General features: G+C 40.9%; 1 protein-coding gene across 5 annotated transcripts in view; it reads right to left on the reverse strand.

Annotated features, from left to right (window-relative positions):
- Positions 1-12,124, reverse strand: part of ZNF644 (zinc finger protein 644) — a 70,435-nt gene that overhangs the window by 50,442 nt on the left and 7,869 nt on the right. For 3 of the 5 annotated variants that reach the window (XM_027694488.1, XM_027694482.1, XM_027694487.1), the window contains exon 1: positions 152-207. The exons of 1 other annotated variant lie outside the window; for it this stretch is intronic. The gene's annotated coding sequence lies outside the window, so the exon portion shown is untranslated. Of the gene's footprint in view, positions 1-151; positions 208-517; positions 555-12,124 lie in introns of those variants that run through there. One more of the 5 variants, XM_027694485.1, reaches the window with a different exon arrangement.

Here is a 12,124-nt window from a genome sequence, read left to right on the forward strand (position 1 = left end):
CCCGGCCTGCCCGGCCCGACGCGGCCCCGCTCGACCCGGCCCGGCCCGCGCCCCCCGCCACGCCGCGCCCCCCCCCACCAAGGCCCCCCCGCGGCCGGGCGGGGGCGGCGGGGCCGCGACACAAGAAAATAAATCGTAACGGGAAACTCACGGGCTCGCCGGGCTATGCGTCACGCCGGGGTTACGTCCTGCGCGCGCCGTCGTGACGTCATCGCGCAAGCCTCCCGACCGCCCCGCCACTCCACGCGCGCCTACGGACACACGCGCGCGCGTGCACGCGCCCCGAAGTGGGCGGAGCGCGCACGCGCACGGCCCCCTCCCTTCCCCCACAGGGAGCGTGCGCCCCTTCCCACCCTCTCCCCTCCCTTCCCGTCCCCTCCCCTCAGAGGGCGCGCGCTTCCCGCCGCGCGCGTTCCCACGGGGCGCGCGCCACTCCCGTCCCGAGCGCGCTCCGGTGGCGCGGAGGAGACACCGCCCGGGAGGACGGGCCCTAACAGCCCCCGCGGCCTCTCCTCACCTCCGTGCCCGCAGACCTGGAAAACCAGGTCAGCGGCGGCGGGATCCGCGTCGCGGTGTTCCCGTGCCGGCGGGAAGGCAGGCGGAGGCTGCTGAGGGCGGTGCCGGGGGTGCGGAGAGCCGAGCGCGGGGGACACGGCCCGGGCCCCGCCGGCCCATGCAGGGGGCGGGAGGCCACGAGGTGACACCAGGAAAGCGGAAACATCCGGTGCCATTCTCTCCTCAGATGAACGCTCTGAGGGAAACCCCGGTAAAGGGGGAGAATGGTAAATGCGCAGAGACTGCTTGGATGAATTAGATTTTTTCCCTTCAGATTTGCCAGGCCCGGAGGATTTCACGTCAGAGAGATAAAGGCAATGTCAGAGATGTGAGCAGTGGTCAGAGAGCTCGGGAGGACACTAGATTTCAGGAGAGAGGAAGAGGGAGAACATGGCACATAAAATTCCAAAGGGGGGAATAGGTCAAGAACTGTCAATCATTCTAGCCTCCATTCCCAGAAAAGTACTGAAGCAGATAATCACACATCTTTAAGTACATGGTAGCTAATGAAGTGATAAGCTACAGCCAACATGAATTTGTCAAGAAAATCACATCAAGCCAAGCTCATCCCATGCTGTGACAGTGTAACAGGCCCTGGATATGAGTAGCCCTCGATCTGTTATGGCTTGACTTGAGTAAGGTTTTTGACACTATCTGAGAGAACTCTTAACTGAGCAACCAGAAGACATAACATACTGAAATGACTGCAGTGGTACAAAATTACATCAGCAATGCTTCCCTGTGACAAATAGTGGGAACAGCAAATTCCCTGCATGTCCTGAGTTTGGTACCAAGTCTAATGATATGAGTGGCAGAGTACAGTTTACATGGACTGGATTTGCCAGCAATGCGAAATGGCAGAGCTGGAAGCACGTTGCAGCGCAAGAAAAGAATTCAAAATACTCTTTAAAAAGTGGTTGTAGAAATAGGATGCAATTGAATAAATACAAGTGCAAACTTCAACATTTAAGCAGGAAAATAACAACAGCACAATTGCAAGACTGGGAACACATGAATAGACACCGGATTTACAGAAAAGGGGTTGGGGATCAGAGTAAATCACAAACTGAACATGCATCAACAATGTCACACTGTTGTGAAAAAAGCTGCAGAACAGAGAGATGTGTAAACAGAACTGTCATATCTAGGACATATGAAGAATTTCTCATATTTAATACTGGTAAAGGCTCATCTCTATGTTCAGATTTGGTCTCTGCATTTCAAGAAAAATTTCTTTCAAAAAGTCCAATAGAACACAGTACAAGGAAGGGAGGAAAAATCAACATTTTTAAAAGATGTAACCCTAATTGAAAATAGGAATGTGTCTAGTGAATAAAAGACTATGGGGAGAAAAATACATTTTCCACTGAGTCCATTGAAGACAGGGCAAAACTTAATGGTTTCAAACTGTACTGAAAGAAATTTCGGTTAGATGGTCATGGATAACTAAAACTGGCATATATTCTCTATAGGGTTCTGGAAACGTTATTAGTATCTTTTTTAAAAGATAAGAAAAATTTACATAAGAAAAATTTAGAAGCATTTGATTTTGCTGTGAAGTAATGGAGACAGACTAGGTAATAATTGTTTTCAGCATGATTTCCTGTAACTGTAGTTACTATCCAGATATCTGTTCTGATCCTAATTTTTTTTCTGATAAAAGTGAATCCCAGAGACATTTCAACATCTAATGTGTTGTTGTGATCTTATGCACAGGTGTAGATATCCCCTTTGGGAGTCTTTGTCATGTTACCTTGAGTATAGCTGTGTGCCAACATATGTCACATGCTCAGCTAATTTGCTAATTTATAAACTTTATATATTATGATAAATTCCACATTTAAAAATAATGTGTTTGTTAGTGCTCACATAACCAGTGTGTATTGAGGCTTTTGCTTTTCTTTGCTTTTTTTTCATGGTACCAGAGACTAATTTTCCCCAGAATCCATTAAATTTGGGGGGTTCTCTGGAGCTTGCCAGTTAGGAGAAAGCAGTGTGAATGGTTTATGTTGTGGGACTGAGACCTACCAAACTCAAGTCATTAGAGATGACTAAAAGACCATTAAATAGGCCAGTTTTTAATCTCCACTGAATTCAAACTGATAGCCCACAGGCAAAAGGCTATGAATTTCATTAACAGTACCCTAAAGCACTCAGTCCCCTAATGAGTGCTAATATTATTCTTCTGAGAGTTAAGCTTGTTTTCTGAAAATATACATTTATAAAATCGAGTTCTGATATTTTGGAGCATGTATGGACAGTTTTTCCACTGCTTTTAAACACAAGAAACATGATCATCTTGTGCAATCCATGGAGTTCTTGTAAGATTCTCAGTCATATGTGCTCCATGCTAACAAAAGTACAAAGAATGAAAACATGAAAAAGCAAATATTAATACTACCCCAATGCTTCTTGCTAAATATCATATATTTTATTGTATGTGATCATTTGAAGGTCATCACACTTACTTAAGTATATTTTGTCCCCTAGCATGTAACTTTTCAGAAACAGCAATTCTCACTGCAATTCTGTCATTTATAGTTAAAGGAAAACACCAAATTCCATAAAAGCATTAACCTCTAGAAGATGGAGTGTTTTATTATACTTCACATCTATTTGTGAACAGGTAAAATGCTTAGCATAAGGAAATCTTAACTTTAGTTCTAATGCTGCCAAATCCCACAATTTATTAAGAGTTTAAAGGTATCTAGCAATCTTTTTAATCTCTCAACTTAGCACTTGAACTAAAAGGCCCGATTCCATTAGCAGTAGTGGACTCTAAAAAATACTTATAATTCACACAATCTGTGGATCAAAAGAAAAATCCACATTTGGCATGAATGGAGAACCTAACTGCAGTATTTCATCAAAATGGCAGGGTGGGAAAAGATTATGTCCAGTGGTGTCAGAAGTCCTGTTTCGATTTCTAATTCTGCTTCTATTGCCACTCATAATATATGAAAAGTAGTAGATGATCTTAAAGGTTGCATGTTGGATTAAGAAGACTTGAGAAATATACACAAAATGACAGAAATTGGGATTGCATATGTGCATGAAGTAGAAATTTTAGGACCAGCCTCCAGTGAGATACTCTAAGATCAGTGTGGCCAGTAAAGAACCATACAATAGGATTCTTGAAAATCAAGCCAGATACTGCACAGGTGGTTTTTTGTTTGCAGGAATTCTGGCTGTGTACTGTATTATTTCTCCACCAATGCAGACAAGGCCTAATAATGGTTTTAAAACAGCATTTGAAAACCTCTTGAGAGAAGGTTGCTACCTAGTTCCTTCTGGTCTTCAACAAGGCTAGAAAAAGTTTAAACCAAGGCAGGATTTTTCAAGTTAGCAGCAAAATATGATTAACTGAAACCAATTTAGAAACTGTTTCTTCATATAAACATTTTTGTAGCTGAAGTTGCAGAGGGAGGGTTGGAGCAGGTCTAAGCTGAAGCATTTGGAATGAAAGAAGACTGCAAATGCAGCCTTGTAACGCACAGGAAAATCCAGAATGCCTGGAGGCAAAAACTTTTTAGTGATAATTCCTTACATTTATATAGCACCTTTTATTCCCTAGAACCCCAAGCACTTCATTAACTCTATGCAAAAAGCTTCACAATGGAAATATAGCCACTGTATGCTATATTTGAAAATTTCATTTTCAGTTGACTCATTTCTTTCAATAATAACATATTCTGCTTATCCTGTCTACAGCAACCAAAACAACAACAGATAAAATACTAAACTACAGTTTTCACTTGTAGAACAATTTATACCTGTATGGTTTACAAAATAGAAATGCACTCATGTAATGGATACATTGCATTTAGTCCATCCATTTTCATTCTCCATTTATTACTTTGATCTCATCTTTATATCATAGCACTTGGTAGACAATTTTGTCTTCCATAAGATTTTCAAAATTGCAATGATTCTTGATATCTGAATTTCAGACAAAAATGGGCTTTATAGGAAAAAGTAGCATCTTTTATTAAATTTGCTACTATAAATTGAAAAAACAGAGAAGCTTTTGAGTACCTAAGATATAATGTTGGGGGGATTTTTAAGCTAAGATGGTTGTATAAATAAAAATAATCCCTTATCTTTACCTATAATCCCCTATCTTTACCTATAAAGTTTGTCTTGTCTTTGCCTTTAGAGCATCACAACAACAACAAGCACCCAGAAACATAATGTGAAAGATATCTGTGTGTTATTGCTCAACTTGCCACAGAGTTTTTCTTTTCACCCTACAGTGATGTTTCTGGTTTCTTGGCCTTTCTTACAATGACATAGTACTGATTTCACTAATAGCAACAAATTTAGGAACTCAATGTACTGGTTGTTTCAACAAACAGTAATCAACATTATTTCCATTGACATTTTAGAAGAATTAATAACAGAATTAATTGGACCAGTTTGATTTATTTCAACATGGTAAAAACTGGAAGAGGGAAAATAATTTTCCCAATTTTTTTTGCTGTTTGAGCTGTTGATTCATGTTTTGTTGGCTTGCTTGTTTCACAGGTTCTTTTGAAATACAGTTGTCAACGTTAATTAAAGAGGATTGTATAGTCTTGTCTATTTTTTAGACAGAACAAAAAATGTATTTTATTTATAAATTTAGTCTCTGCTATAAATCAAGATATTCTAGTCATCTTTGTCAACATGAATTAAAGTTGTAGAATTGTCAGTAAAACAATAAGAGGGGAATAAGAATGTATAGGTAAAATTAAAACCAATAGCCATTAAATCTATGGCTCTCTTAACAGTGATCCCAAGATAAGGTTAGTCCTGAAATGAAATATTTTGCAACAGAAGGGTATTTAGAAAGGGTACCTAATGAAATATTACTGCTTGCCACTGTGAATTGCCTTTAGAACTGTCATACCCTTACATGTGTTTGAATTCTCTCAGCTAGAAAAAGATTTCCCGATTAAATAATAAAAACAACTGCCACTGTTTCCCACTGCTCAGCTTCTGTCCATAGGCAGTGGCATGAAAATCCCGTGTCTGTTGCTCAGAGCTGCTCCCCTTGGCCAGGCCTGTGCTGGCAATTACAGACCAGCTTTTGTCAGAGGACAGCAGCTCCGGATCCAGCCTCCCACAGTTGTCTCCTGTTCTCATTCTCACCACTATGGAGTGTTACTGTCATCTGCCACCGATCAGAGAGGGGCAGCTGCTGGGGCAGCACTGCCTGCCTGGCACACCAGGCTCCATTCTTAGCTGTTCCACAGGTATCACCATAGTAAACGTTCTCAATTACAAATCATGGATTCATTATCAATAATAATTAATTAACCTTGGTCTTTATGCTTATTTTATTTCATCTTGCTTTATTCTAGTTCATCCCACATTAAAAAGACAGTAGCCAAGCCTACATCTTTGTTCTCTTCAGGAGGATCTGACAACTCTCTTCTCATGTCTGAGTTACTAAGCTCAAGTCTCACAGAATTCAGAGATCACAAGAAAGCAGATTATTGTAGGAAATACCACCATATATTATAGCACTGACCTTCTTAAAAACAATGTATTGCCTTGGAGGGTTGCCATTTGCATCACACACAGGAAGCATTAATATATGAAAATATGCTATGAGCAACAAAACCATAACAAATTTCTTCCTGAGTCTGTTGATGAATTGTAATTTAGTGCGAGAGCAAGAAAGTAGTGGCAATAAGTTGGCCTTCAACAGACGATGAAAAAGGACCTAGATCTAATAGGTGTAAATTATCATAGCTCTGCTTAACCCAGTCTGATGATTCAGTTCACATTATAGTACCAAGATGATACACAGGAAGAAGACAGAAATAGTAATTTCAAGATCCTTGTTTCAGGTGTCACACTGGTAGCCTTAACGTGTCGCTGTAGAGGGCACAGCATAAATGACTCCAGCTCCCACCACTAGCAGCCACATGCCTGACCTTCGCCATGACTGTCCTGTGCTGGCAAAGTGTTAGCCTTGAGAAGGAAACTGCACTAGATCTGTAGAGTGCCGTGTTCTGCTCTTCTTCAGGTTGTGTCATCCCCCTTCTTCCTACATCCACCTCTGTGACTAGCATCAGGGTCACACCCATGTCTACAGCACATATTAGAGACTGGAGCAATGTTAATGTGAAGAATTAGTGACAATAATTCTTTCAGGCACACTACATCTCCAAAGTTGTGGCTTCACATGTCCATTGAGGGACAGAGTTGGTACAACATTGGGAAAGTCACCTCCCTCAGACAAACATCATTTCAACACCCTTACAAAAAGGAAAAGGCTTTGCTAGCCAATCCCCCCCACTTCTGTACTTCAAAGTCATCTGGGCAGATGGAAGTCAGGACAACGGTGTCCAGGTGAAGACAACTTTGACTTTAGAAGCAAGTTCCATATGTTTTAGCAGCTCTTGAAAAATGAACAACACCTCTCAGTCGTCAAAATCATTGCCAGTGTACCAGTGTAACTACACACCAGGTAGGATTTCAAACCACCTTCTTTTCCCCCCGGTTTCCTACTGTTCTGCCTGGTAGGCAATTGCCACATCAGCGATTCTGATTTCTTTCATTGTCACATGGACATACAACCTCTTGTCCTTCTGCTTGATACAAACAATTACAAAAATCTTTACTGTGGTTTGTTTGTAAAGCACCAGAGGTTTGTGTACAGGAAGACATAATAATCGTATTTAAAGAAGAAGTAGAAAAAGCAAAAAAGCATTTTATTACTATTAATGTGGAAATACTGAGGAGCTTATTTTGTGTTTAGGTAAGATCACAGCAGCAGAAAGTCTGTTTGATATGCCATACCTTCTGTTTGTTTCTTAATTGTAAAGAGTTTGCTTTTGATCAAGACAATTAATTATGAATATACCTGAGTTTTCTAACATCAGAGATAAAGCCTAAAATAAAAAAACTACAAAAGCTTTTTTAGACTATACTGTAGTGTATGGATAAGTATATATCTTCAGGGCATGAAAATAGACATCTTTGTAACTGAATCCTGAAAAGGAGGGGGAAAAAAACTATATAAAACTGTGATAGTTTTACACAGTCTTAGAGTTAATATGCAATTGTGAAAAATTATTTATCAAAGTCTGTGGTTGTACAGAATCAGTGTATGGTATGGTATGTTAACAAAAACTAAAAGAGCAAGTTACGACCTGGGGTTATTATAATGAGAGTTTTGTTACCCAGTAACTTTTTTCTTTCCAACCTCTCTGCCAATCTGTTTCTATGCCAAAGGAAGAGAAGCATCTCTTAGCTCCTCAGCTTGACCACATCCATCACCATTCATCTGCCAAAAAGTATCTTCAGTGCAATGACCAAAGCTATATTAAAACTTTTGCTTCTCCAGTATTTCCAGATCACATCCCACCTAAACTCTCAGATGAATTATTTGGAATAGCAGTTCATTTGCCATTATATCATTCAGGAAATACTGTCTTAGGTTTGGGATTTACAGGCAGATCTTGTCTTATACTACTACTGTTTTTAGTGTGAAGCTCATAGGAACATGAAGCATCTCATTATAAGCTCAGTGAAATAACTGCAAAGACTTTAATGAGCTTTCAGCCAGGCTCAAAGAAAGAAAATTCTAGCACTTATTTTCCTACTAACAAAAATCTATGTATTTAAAATAACTGTAAAATAGTTATTTCAGTATCCTGAAATGCATGCTGAGGAGAGGTTTCTCAGACAAAAGAAAGAGTGAAGAAACTTAGAAGAACAGTTATGTTCACTTTTAAAATTTGTCCCAGTTTAACAACCCTTGGCTCTGGATTCCAACAAAGTGTGTGAAAATGAACTTAGGATAAGGCTTTGGAAGTATATTTTTAGTTAGACCATGCAGGCAATTCATAGAGTAAAAATGGGGTATCTGTAAAGCAGAAATAGTCAGCAGAGTAGTTTAATTTTGGGAATTTCAGCAGAGGAAGCTATGTCTGAACACTCCCAGGAAGCACTCAAATCTATCAGTATCAAATGTGTCTCTCTAATTCCATCCCAAGCATATTAGAATTTCTTTTTAAGAAGTTATGTGTGAATTGTTATTCAAATATACCTCTGGCTTTTACTTACCACATTTATATTCTGCTCTAAAACAGCAGAATATAGTTTTTACTTACTCTGCACAAAAGAGAATCCTGATTTTGAATCTTAACAGGAGCCAGATAATGGTGGTTTAATATTTCATGTAGATGTCTTAATCAGCAAGTCATTTAACCCAATCAATGTGAGAGTACTTTTTAAAGTATCCTATTTACGAATAAGCAATAACCATGGTTTTGTCACATTTTATCAATTATGGTTTCCAAAAGAGGAGGGTGTCATCACATTTGTGATAGTACATTAGGAAGTACAGCTTTTCACAGTGTTAAAATGGCACATGCTGGGGAAAACAGTGCTTATTAGGATTAATTTAAGACAATGGGTACTCACTAAGCCTGAATTGTGTATGATCTCTTCCATCATTAATGCGTTACAGTTTATCTCATCCTTTAAAAAGAAATAATTACATATTGAGAATTCCTTTTTTTCCCTGGCAGAGCTGACAGAATTTAAATCCCAGGCCTGAGGAAGGAGACCAGTGGCTTGAGGCATGCAGCCCTCCTGTGCTGCAGCAGGACAGTGCAGAGGGCAGTTCAGGCCAGCAAGGGCTACAAGGAACAGTGACAGCCCATCCTTTCAGGAGTTTCAAGTAGTAGGTTGTGGAAAATTAATGATGCCTGACTGTCAAAGCTTGTGTTGATCAAACAGCTCTGCAGCCTGCTGAGAGCAGAGAGGCTAAAAATGTCATTTGAGACAACATACTGCTTTTGCTGCCTAGGATCCAGCAACAGGAGATCATAGTGCTTCACAGTAGTTCAGGAAGCTGATAATACCTGATGTTAACAAGAGGCCAGGGCTGGAAATTATGGTGAACATTCAGGACACAGAGCCACCATTTCTAACCCCAGGCATATGTTAACTTTGGCCCTTTTATACTCCTGCTGAAAAGGGTGACTGTAAAGTACAGCCTGGGGCAACAGCAAGTGGGGGAGCTCCTGAATGCAGAGATGTGGGGAATCAAAGTGGGGGCTGGGAATCACAGTAGGTGCACGGGGGCTGTTCCTACATGCTGTATTAGATCTCTGGGTCTCTTAGGCACATCTGTCCCACATCAGCAGCAGAATACTATGTGAGCCTTTCTAGTACTCATGTGACATCATGAGTATACATGTACCACATACAACCCACAGCCTACACCCCCCACACCTTTATGTAAAAAGCCTCATCAGTCACCACCTTTCTGATCTTGCTGCTGCAGCGTGTTGATTCCTTCCCCGGGATAGCCAGCACCTCTGAGGTCTCTGTCCATTCTGAGATGACCCACTCAGGCCTTCACTTCAGAAACAGAATCTGTAGTGCTCTCCTTATGCTTTGCAAACAATTTAGAGAGCGGTTTCACTCTTCCTCCTGGGAAGGAAGGTGGCTGATCCTCCTCTGGGTTAAGAGATGCAAGAAAGGCTTGGCTTGTAGCTCTGGCCTCCCAAACAGAGGAATACTGTGAGAAAGCCAAACTGTTTGCAGATGGCGGCCCAGGGCCAGGTGGAAGGGGCTGGACTGGGGAGTTGATGAAGATAATGTCACTGTAAACCAGAGATCACATGGCCAGGTGGTGCTGAACAGGTGTGGGTGGATGTGACACATACAGGTGCAGAGCTGTAGTGTAAAGGCCAAGCCATATGGCTCAGTAGGACAGGTACAGGGGTGCTCCAGGGAAAGGCACTGAGGAGTGGAGATGATCCAGGTTATGTGTGTGTGTGCAGGAAACTGAGAAGGTTTCTGAGCAATTTTCCCGTAGCATACTAGCTGGAGCATTCCCAGGGAGCCCAGAGGGCACATGATGAATTGTAGCACAGGAGCACTTCTACTAGACAGAAGGGACAAAGCTAGTTGGCTTCCCCACACTTGGCAGTTCTTTGTTCTGAGCAGGATGAGGATATTTTACTTGCAGAGAGGGGAGGCTGACTGAATAAATCCCATTTCCCAGTAGGAGCAGGAAAGTTAAATGGCTTGGGGAGTTCCCCACTAGAAATGCCATGTGAGTGATTACTTGTACACCTAAAAGGAAAATAATCTAATATAAAAGGTAGTATGTATCAATGTCAATTTGCAATGCCTCCTAACCATGGGATCTCAAAAAAACCTCACAAACTCAAGTCTTGTGTTTGATTTAATTCAGAAATTACTTTCTTTTTTTTTTTTTTTTTTACACTGGGCTGGATTTGAAAAGAGACTATGGAAAAAGGAACTATCATGAAAAAGCATGTAGAAGAATCCAAAATTTCTCCTTATTTTATATTTTACCTCAGTGGAACTGTAAGTGTAAGAAGACTGGCATGGTCCAGATTTCATCATTCTCTTCCAAAGCCTAGGAGACTTGCAGAATGAGACCCTGTGCTTTACATTCTGCTTCATGGAATATTGTTTTGATTTTTATTTTACTACTATGTAAAAGCACACACTAGAAGTTCCTGCAGCTGTTTGGTCACATAATAACAGACAGACTCTAATTGCTCATGCATGGCACTCAGCATGGTGTAATCAGAAAAAAGGCCCCAAACCTGCTCCTGCATTCTAATAAGTGTGTGTGTCACTTTGTAGGAGATCAGAATCCTGTCCAAATTCTGCAAAGTCTGATAGAACAACAGTTGCCAAATGACAAAACCTATCAGAAGAAACAGAGTAAAAAGGCACATCTTTGTTTCTGATCTTTACAGCTTCAGTATTGGCAGAAGAAATGTCAAGGTTTCCAAAATAAAGCCATTTAAGCACTCTAACAGCTATTAAATATAAACAAAGACATAAAAATAGAGTCGTTGGAAGCCAGGATATGAACATTTGAAACAGTAGCTATGTATACAATGACCGTTTTGTTAACATCATCTACTCCTGGAGCTGTGCAGCTCCACTGCCTGTGTCTGTGCTGGGAACACAGGCATAGACCTCTGGGGCCTCCTGCATGTAAGTAGCAATGGGGAATCCCAAAAGCAAAATGTTTGTGCAGTCATGCTGCGGCAGTGGGAGGAGAAAAGGGACTGCAGAGAGGTGCAGCTTCTTCCCCTTTACTGTCATGCAGGACACACATTGCAGAAGGAACCATCAAGAGTACCTTCACTGTCCTCCTCCCCAGTAACCCTTCTCACCTTAGTAAAGGCAAGCAAGTTAAATACCTGACAGCAGCTAGTTGTTTTAAAGGCTCTGCCACTGTGGCAATAAGACAACTTGCACCGGCAGCCTAAACCAGGTAACATTACTTGAAAGATAATATAAAAGTGAGAACCTTATGGGCATTAGTTAGTGTGTTAAAAATATCACAATTTTTCTTGCATAAGACACAGCTGTTCAATAAATGCACTGCTCAGCATTGATCATCCATATGATACGGTATATGAAGATGGCATTTTCCTAAGTAAAAATTATGGTCTTGTCTGTACACAAAACCTGTATCCCTTTAATTTAATCAGTAAAGAAATGGGTGCAGCACAGTCAACATGACGACAAAATGCAGGGGGTAAAATGACATTGTATGTGTCTATTCAAGACT

The sequence above is a fragment of the Neopelma chrysocephalum genome, unplaced genomic scaffold, assembly GCF_003984885.1.
Source record: "Neopelma chrysocephalum unplaced genomic scaffold, ASM398488v2 Primary Assembly neopelma1_97, whole genome shotgun sequence".
NCBI lineage: Eukaryota > Metazoa > Chordata > Aves > Passeriformes > Pipridae > Neopelma > Neopelma chrysocephalum.